The sequence below is a fragment of the Nothobranchius furzeri genome, chromosome 11, assembly GCF_043380555.1.
Source record: "Nothobranchius furzeri strain GRZ-AD chromosome 11, NfurGRZ-RIMD1, whole genome shotgun sequence".
In the NCBI taxonomy this organism is placed as follows: Eukaryota; Metazoa; Chordata; class Actinopteri; order Cyprinodontiformes; family Nothobranchiidae; genus Nothobranchius; species Nothobranchius furzeri.
The window spans coordinates 59,026,576-59,036,448 of NC_091751.1; the positions used below are offsets into that span (position 1 = coordinate 59,026,576).

Below are 9,873 nucleotides of genomic sequence, written 5' to 3' on the forward strand. Positions count from 1 at the left end.
CCAGCTGCTGCACCTGTGAAGAAACATTTCTAAAGCCCCCTTCAGACAGGCCATGAAAAACGGAAATGTTCCGGACTCTGTCCGTAAGACCTTTGTGTCTGAATACAAACATCCGGATAACGTGTTCCGGAATTTAACCGGACGAAGCCCCTAGTAACAGGTCCGGACTTGTTACGGACAGGGTGGCTGCTTCAGACTGGTGGGGTAAAGTTCCGGACAAGAGGGAGGGGGAGGAGGAGGGGACCGGGGGATGCCGTGCGCACCTAGGTAGCTCGCTGCTGTAGCATGCGGCGAACCACAGCAGCTCGCCTCCTACGGTACCGCCTAGACGCGCGACGGAGCGCTTCACACCATTGAGCTTCATCATCCAGGTCTCTTATGCGTCTTTGTGTGCGCAGAATTATGCTTAAGCGCCTCGTGATTTTTATCTTGAGAGGCGCTATAGAAATGATATTTTCTTCTTCGTCTTCTTCTTCTTCTTCTTCTCAACATAAGTCTGATTCTCCCACCCCACCCCGCCGCCGTCAGACATCTGGAACTTTTCCCTGCTGTGTGAACGCAGCCGAAAGGACAAGTTCCGGTACAAAAGTGGCGTGTCTGAAAACACAGTTCCGGTTAAAAACCGGATTGAATTGTCCACAAATGTTCCAGAATGTCTATCTGAAAAGGGCTTAAGAATCATCAAGAAAACGTGGGATGAACAACTATAAACATGTAAACCATGAACAACAAACATCAACAAACATGTGTTCGTGTGTGTGCTCGGATGTGAAGTGTGAGACCTCCATGGATCAGATGCACTCTGGAACCGCCCCCAAGCACCAGGAAACCAGCAGCCACCACAGAGCACAGAACCAACTCAGACCACCTCCCAGACAGCCGAGCTCCTTGCTACAGATAACTCAGCAAGGCCACATCCAGAACCGGGCTGACACTAGTCATGGGCCACAGGACACAGGAATCACACAGCAATTCCACCTGAAACAATCATTAAAATTAGAATCAAATACAACAGTTGTTCAATATGACAACTGTCATGATTTTGAGACAGACTAAACAGACTTTTAGCCAGACTGAAAAAATGTTGCCAGAAAAAATATTTGTGCTGCTATCATTGAAAAGATATAAATAAAAGTTTCCAACGGTTATCCTAGGTCAAACCCCCTTTCAAACACCAGTGTTTACCTGCAGTCACACACCTGGCATGAATGAGTGAGGGATCTGCATGGTAATTCAAATGGAATTTTAAAGAAGGCTACTGGACTTCTTTGGTTTCATGAATATAGGAGGGTCAATCTTATTGTAGCTGTCTATTGTTGCTTGACAAGCAGAAACTGTCACCTGCAAAACACCTCCTCCCTACCTCCTCATGGTTCGTTTGCATCGTTATCCTCTGTTGTGTGGGAGTCGTTGTGTTGATTAAATGCAGAAAGGTGTGATGTCGTGTTACTTTCTTGTAAATATGTATATAGTTTTTCTTCTTCGTTCATGCATGAGTTACAGTTATGACATTTTTTTTTCATATTGCTATTTTATTATATTGCAGTAGGTACCTAAGTGAAGTTGCCCCCCCCCCCCCCCCACCTTCTTCAAATTTAACAAAATTGGTGTCAAACATTTTTGCTGGTTTGTGCTGCAATATGATAACAATATATCAATAATATGAAAAAAAGTAATAACTATAACTGTGACGCTGGAACGAAGAAGAAAAACTATATACAGGTGCTGGCCAGTAAATTAGAATATCATCAAAAGGTTGAAAATATTTCAGTAATTCCATTCAAAACGTGAAACTTGTAAATTATATTCATGCAATGCACACAGACCAATGTATTTCCAATGTTCATTACATTTAAATTTGATATTCATAAGTGACAACTAATGAAAACTCCAAATTTGGTATCTCAAAAAATTAGAATATTCTGAAAAGGCTGAATATAGAAGACACCTGCTGCCACTCTAATCAGCTGATTTACTCAAAACACCTGCAAAGGCCTTTAAAAGGTCCCTCAGTCTTGTTTTGAAGGCACCACAATCATGGGGAAGACTTCTGACTTAACAGCTGTCCAAAAGACAATCATTGACACCTTGCACAAGGAGGGCAAGACACAAAAGGTGATTGCTAAAGAAGCTGGCTGTTCGCAGAGCTCTGTGTCCAAGCACATTAACAGACAGGCGAAGGGACGGAAAAAATGTGGTAGAAAAAAGTGTACAAGCTCTAGGGATAACCGCACCCTGCAGAGAATTGTGACGACAAACCCATTCAAAAATGTGGGGGAGATCCACAAAGAGTGGACTGCAGCTGGAGTCAGCGCTTCAAGAACCACCACGAGGAGACTCATGAAAGACATGGGATTCAGGTGTCGCATTCCGTGTGTCAAGCCACTCTTGAACAAGAAACAGCGCAAGAAGCGTCTCGCCTGGGCCAAGGACAAAAAGGACTGGACTGATGCTGAGTGGTCCAAAGTTATGTTTTCTGATGAAAGCAAGTTCTGCATTTCCTTTGGAAATCAAGGACCCAGAGTCTGGAGGAAGAGCGGAGAAGCACAGAATCCACGTTGCATGAGGTCCAGTGTAAAGTTTCCACCGTCAGTGATGGTGTGGGGTGCCATGTCATCTGCCGGTGTTGGCCCACTCTGTTTCCTGAGGTCCAGGGTCAATGCAGCCGTCTACCAGGAAGTTTTAGAGCACTTCATGCTTCCTGCTGCTGACCAACTTTATGGGGATGCAGACTTCACCTTTCAACAGGACTTGGCACCTGCACACAGTGCCAAAACCACCAGCACCTGGTTCAAGGACCATGGTATCCCTGTCCTTGATTGGCCAGCAAACTCGCCTGACCTTAACCCCATAGAAAATCTATGGGGTATTGTGAAGCGGAGGATGCAATACGCTAGACCCAACAATGCAGAGGAGCTGAAGACGACTATCAGAGCAACCTGGGCTCTCATAACACCTGAGCAGTGCCACAGACTGATCGAGTCCATGCCACGCCGCATTACTGCAGTTATTGAGGCAAAAGGAGCCCCGACTAAGTATTGAGTGCTATACATGCACATTCTTTTCATGTTCATTCTTTTCAGTTGGCCAACATTAGAGAAACAAACATTTTTTCATTGGCCTTTAGAATTTTCTAATTTTCTGAGATACCAGATTTGATGTTTTCATTGGTTGTCACCTATAAATATCAAAATTAAACGTAATAAACATCGGAAATACATTGGTCTGTGTGCATTGCATGAATATAATGTACAAGTTTCACGTTTTGAATGGAATTACTGAAATATTTTCAACCTTTTGATGATATTCTAATTTACTGGCCAGCACCTGTACATATTTACAAGAAAGTTTTCTAGTTACACAGCAATGTAACATCTGTATATTATACAGCTAATGCTTCAATTTTTTCAGTCTTAACCAAAATATGAAGTAATGTGTTTGTACCCTGGAGTCCGTGGTGAAGTGATGACTCTCAAAGTGTTCACTGCACAAGCGGGAGTGTGAATTGGGAGTCCAGCGCTCTCTTCTTTGGTTGCTTACCCAAAGGTCAAGCCTCTCTGGATCACCTAGAGAAAAACTTCATACAAAGAACTACTTAAGCATATGGGTTTAAAATACTTAATAGCTTATCATGGCCTGTAGTAAAAGGTCTAAAATTAGGATAAAGAGTAATTCAAATTGCATACTTTATAAAAAAAAAACAATATAAAACGAACAACTTGAGTCTATCGCCTTATTGGATAGGATATGAACCTTTTAATAATCAATTTTATTAACTAATTTCCATTTTATTAAACTGCACTAGTTCCCATGAGAACTAGGTCGCAGCTTTTTGTGGACAAATTAGTTATTTAGTCGCTCCCCACCACCACTATTTTTACAAATATGCAAAAATAAAAAAACGAGCGAGCTGATGGCATACAGACTTCTGGAGACTAACATCAAGCACTATCAACCAACTCACCGAGCTGCAGTATTTCTGCGGTCAGGTCTCTCTCCAAGTCTGCTCCACAAGCGGTCAGCCCACACAGCAGCCAGGCGCCGAAGCGGTCAGAGATGCGCCGGGCTGACCGCTGGGGAGAACTGGGTGGAAGAATGGAACACAGAAGTGTGCCTCCGAGAGCTCCGTCATATTTCAACCCATTTGTATGATAAATGCACTGGGTTTTACCATGGTTTTACCCATCGACATATACCCTATTAATTATTTTACCTTATATTACATCAAAATTTCATGGTTAAACAGTACATGTTAAAATGGTAGTTAGCTAGCTACTTTGATAAGCTCAGCTAGTGCAAAAGCGGCAGTGACCTAAAATACATAAATATAATTTTACTTACCGGAAAAAATGAAGTGGAGACTCCTTGGACGCTCTATTAGTGCAATTAATACCACAGCAAGTCATTTTGTCCAACAATTGCACAAATAATATCCAAAAAAGAATGCACAAACGGCACAACTACTGGTCTAATTTCAGAGACTAAAAAAATCGCGTAACAGTTTTCAGGTGAGGCCGAGGCTCTACTGAGGCCTTTCCACGGAGCTAGCTCTGTGGTCACGTGGGTCTGAGGCGGCGGTCACGTGGGTCTGATGCTCATTAATTATACAGAATTTTAGGCTTTTAATACACTTAAACAGAAGAGTGAGAAAAAATGCACCCCCCTCAGAGCTGTCATGAGTGTAAACTAGATCATTTAAACCAAAAACATGTTTTGGTACCAGGCTGTAAACATGTTTATTTCTGCTGTGAAATTGGAATTTTTAACATGGGAGTCAATGAGGATTTGCTCACTTCTGACACCAGCCCCCAGTGGATGAGGGTGGAACTGCAATTTATTTCACTTCCGCGCTTGCTTCAATTTTTGACCCGCATTGTGGGGGCTTGGCTAAAACGCAAGAAGTGTGGATGCAGAGCAGGAGCAAAGCAGAGACAGAGAAAGTGGAAATTCAAACCATCTCTTCCATCGATCATAATGGGCAATGTGAGATCACTGGCCAACAAGATGGAGGAACTCCCTTTCAAGGACTCAGCCTGAGTTTCGGCAGTGCAGTGTTATGTGTTTCACTGAGACGTGGCTGCAGGACCATATCCCCGATTCCAGCGTCTCTCTGCCAGGATTCCTGAGTGTACGAGCAGACAGAGATCTGAAGAGGAGCGGGAAAAGAAAAGGAGGTGGAGTGGCAGTGGTTGTCAACAACAGATAGTGCCATCCAGGTCATTTTTCAGTGAAATGTCGTCTCTGCAACCCAGATGTTGAACTCTTGGCAGTAAGTTGTTGCCCATATTTGCCAAGAGAGTTCACCAGTGTTGTCTTGGCAACCGTTTATATTCCACCTTCAGCCATTGCTGAAAATGCATGTGATGCCATCAGTTCCTTTGTTGCTAAGCTACAAACCCAGCACCCCAATGCATTTGTGGCTATATCTGGTGATTTTAATCATGCCTCGCTCTATGCTACACGTCCAACATTTCAACAGTTTGTCAGCTGCTCCACCAGAGAAAACAAGACGTTGGATTTGTGTTATGCAAATGTAAAGAATGCTTACATGTCTGTAGTGGCTATTTGTCCGTAAAACAAAAAATAATCAACTTAGGTGTGTTCTTGCTGTGTCTTTCTAAATCCATTCTTTCGTTCTTTTTTAAACACAGAAACGGTTTTGTTTACCTGTTTGTAGCTACAGTTTCGCCGACGGCTGCCGGCTTCTTCAGGCTGACGCTGATTGTGGCGCGTCACTTCCTTCTCCGTTTATCTGCGGGCAGCAGAGGACGTTGTCGCCCTCTACTGCCCGCTCTCCCCTCTCCGACGATGCAGTCCCATGCGTGGTCATGCGTGTAAACTCCGTCATCCCTGTTCATGGTCCCACATCCACGTCTCCTTATCTCTATTGCTTCCTTGATCCATCTTTTGTATTTTTGTTGTTCAGTGGTTATGATCCGTGTGTTGTCCCAGTCCATTATATGGTTTTCTCTTAAGCAATGATCTGTTACGGCTGACTTTTTTATTGTACTTTCTGCTTCTTCTTTTGCTGCTCTTGTGTGTTTACGAGTTGCCTCTTTCTCGCACTCCTTTCTGTGTTCTATTGTTCGTGTGTTGAGTTGGCGTCCGGTTTCTCCTATGTATGTTTTATTGCATATTTTGCATGGGATTTCGTAGATGACTCCACATTTTTGTCCAGCTGATATTTTGTCTTTTGGGTGTACTAGTCTGTTTCTAACTGTTGTGTATGGCTTTGTTGGTGTGTTTATGTCGTGTTTTTTCATTGTTGCTCTAATTTTTTCCGTTATGCCTCTGATGTATGGTAGGGTTATCGCTGGTTTTGGTTCTTGTCTTTCTGGGTTTCTGGTTCTTTTTTTGGGTTGTTCTTTGCTTTCTATTTTTGTTTGTTGTTTTCCTTTGTGTATCGCCCATGTCGGGTATGCGCAGGTCTTTAAAGCGTATTGTATGTGTTTGTCCTCTTGTTTACGGTCTCTTTCTTCTGTTATTATGTTTGCTCGGTGATATAATGTTCTGATTACTGACATTTTGTGTATGGTGGGGTGTTCTGATGTCCATAATAGATATTGGTCTGTGTGTGTTGGTTTCCTGTATGTGTTTATGTTTAGGGTCCCGTCGGTCTGTCTGGTGATTTTCATATCCATAAATGCTATGCTGCCTTCTGTTTCTGACTCATAAGTGAATTTTATGTTGCCCGTGTCGTCAATGTTGTTTAAGTGTTGTGTTAGTGTTTCTGTTTGGCCTTTTGGTATGATTTCCAGTATGTCATCCACGTAGCGTTTCCATAGTTTTATTTTGCAGTTTGGGGGGGCAGTGGCTATGGCTTTTTGTTCTAAGTCTTCCATGAAAAACTCGCACAGGGTGGCTGATAACGGTTCACCCAAGGAAGCAATAGAGATAAGGAGACGTGGATGTGGGACCATGAACAGGGACGACGGAGTTTACACGCTGGACCACGCATGGGACTGCATCGTCGGAGAGGGGAGAGCGGGCAGTAGAGGGCGACAACGTCCTCTGCTGCCCGCAGATAAACGGAGAAGGAAGTGACGCGCCACCATCAGCGTCAGTCTGAAGAAGCCGGCAGCCGTCGGCGAAACTGTAGCTACAAACAGGTAAACAAAACTGTTTCTGTGTTTAAAAAAGAATGAAAGAATGGATAAAAAATAATCAAATACTTTCAAATGGCCACTGGGCTATGTCAAGGGCTAGGCTTTACGCACGGGTTAAAAAGGTTTCAAATAAAGCAATGTCCATGCCAAAATTGTATTTGGTGGTGGTTTATTCACTCAAGTAGCAAGAGCACAGATTTTTGCGTCCTCTGTCTCTGTGTGGTAAAAAACCATGTTCCCTCGCAGCTCTGGCTGCTCCACCCACCATGACCTATTTATACCAATAATCACCCACACCTGACCAATAAACTAATTAGCCAAAATAATAAATAAAAAGCATAATGCAAAACAAACAAATTACCTTTAGCATAAAATAAAGAAAATAAACTAGGCTATAACTTAAGCCTATAATAAACTAAATAGCTTCAACAACCCAGCCCCTAATTGCGAAGGTACTTCACCCGCAATTAACCATAGCATTAGCACAAATAAGCTATTTCCTGACTGAAGCCTAAGAACTAAGCCAGAATCTTTGGATCTTCAGCATGCCCATCCTCTTTGGCTGCTTTTCTTTTAGGAGACTTCTGTTTGGACTCGGAGCGAGATTTAGCCTGAGACTTGTAGTTCTCTTTATCCTTCTTTGAGTCTCGCTCACGCTTCTCGTCACGGTCTCTTCCTTTCTTCTTGCTGTCAGAATCCGGTGATGCAGACTTGTGGCGCCTCTTCTTGCCCTTCTTCTTGTGCTTCTTGGATTTTTTATAGCTTCTCGCAGATTCTCCACTCGATGAGCGCTCTGAGGGAGATTTGGGCTGTGACCTCTTCTTCTTGCGATACTCCTCATCCTCAGACTCTGAAACCGATCGAGAGCGGGATTGTTTCCTGTGGTGCTTCTTGGACATTTTTGAATGCTTCTTTGTCTTGGAATGGTGATGCTGACACTCGTGCTCCAGAACATGCATGAAATCTTTGAAAATCCTCTTCCTTTCCGGCTCCAGTGTCACATCCTCAAAGGCGGACTCTTTCAGGAATCTTTCTCTGACATCCTCCCATGATGCCTCTGGCTCCAGAGGTGGCGTGGCCTGCTTCAGCATGGTCTTGAAAGCAGCTTCTTTTCTTTTCATCTTGCAGGCTTCCTTCTTCTCTTGCTCCCTCTCACCAGCTTCAGCCTTCTCCAGAAGACTGTTGAAGGCCAACTTGATGTTTCCAGCATCCAGAATGGTGGCTCTTTTGTCTGAACTGACCACTGATCCAAAATCATCAAAGCTGGTGTTGACTTCTACCGAGAATTCTTTATCCTTCAGGATGTCTTTAATGATTCTTTTTTCGTCGTGGTAACAAGTTTTCAAGTCTTCCACGTAGAGTTTAAAAAATCCAGTGGAGTGGAACCAGGCTGACCCAGCATGCTGGCGAAGCGCATGTCGGAGCTCAAGGCCGGGTACAACTCCATCCAGGAAGACATGGAGTGGAGCTGGCCATGGTCGTGGAGCTCATCCAGAAATTTCTGGAAGGACTCCCTGTTCTTGCGCTGTCGTCGTCTTTATCTGAGAAGAGTCTTTTGTTTCTCCTCTTCCTCCTCTTTCTCCAGGGCATGGATGTGCTCCTCAAAGCAGATCAGGGCATCTTCTTTATCCATGTTCTGCAGCTCTTCATCCTCAGCAAACGTGGGGTTGTCCAGCAGATACTGCTGCGCCTTAGACCAGGTGGTGCGGTATGTGACGTTGGCCATGTAGTCTAGAATGTTCTTCAGAGCCTCCCAGTTCCTCATCCTCAGCTGCTTGGCTTACTCCTTTTCTTTTTTGGCCAGGTAGAACAAGACATCCTCATAGATCTCCAGCCAGTCTCTCTCTGGAACACAACTCCACACTTCAAGCTCAGAGAACATTTGTTCCGCTTTTTTGTATCTGGTTGTAGACGTCATCTCAGGTTGTTCATTGTTTATTCTTTCATTAAAGTCATGATTGTACTGTAGCATTAACGTGTCTTTCAAGTGCTCCACAGATATGTGGTTAGTGGTCCTCCACACTGGCTGTTTTTTATTTCCCATGGCTCCAAAACATTGGGAGAATCAGTGCCGATGAGTAACTCCACATCTGCATCCACATCAGGTTGTCCAATGCTACTCAAATATGGCCACTTAGCAACATCATTCTTACATGGTGATGGGTTTTATTGATTTTAGTGTGTCCCATTGTTCTCAATAATACATTGCAGCTTTTGCCTGTTACTCCCAGCCTTTCAGCCAGACTTGCAGTGCAGAAAGTAGCAGAACTCCCAGGGTCCAGAAAAGCATAAGTATGCACAGCTTTATTACTTTTCTGACTTTTCACCTGCACAGCCACAATGGGGAAAACAGCTGTGCCCTCTTCACCAGCCCCAATGTGAACACACGTCTGCTGCAGCTCATGTACAGTACTCACAGTTTCTTTAGGGATTATACTTGTGGTATCCTCCTTCTCCACATGCAGGACAGATGGATGTTTCCTGTGGCACACTTCACAATCCAAACGATTTCCACAAAGTTTGCTTGTGTGTACATATTCTAAACTTCCAAAACACACTCCTTTCTCCTTTAGAAACTGTATCTTGTCCTGCTGTGTCCTTTTTTTAAACTGAAAGCATTTGAGGACCCCCCCCCCCCCCCCCCCCCGAGTCCCTCCGAGCTCATGTGTGAGCTTTGTTAATTTTGAGTTTTCAAGTTTTTGAATGTTAGTCTTATTTTGTGCTTTGGACTTTTCAACACATCCTCCTTAAATAAAGGAATTGTTTT

General features: G+C 43.7%; 1 pseudogene; it reads right to left on the bottom strand.

Annotated features, from left to right (window-relative positions):
• Positions 1 to 7,413: 7,413 nt before the first annotated feature.
• Positions 7,414 to 9,253, bottom strand: LOC107384179 (pre-mRNA-processing factor 40 homolog A pseudogene; annotated as a pseudogene).
• Between the last annotated feature and the right edge of the window lie 620 nt (positions 9,254 to 9,873).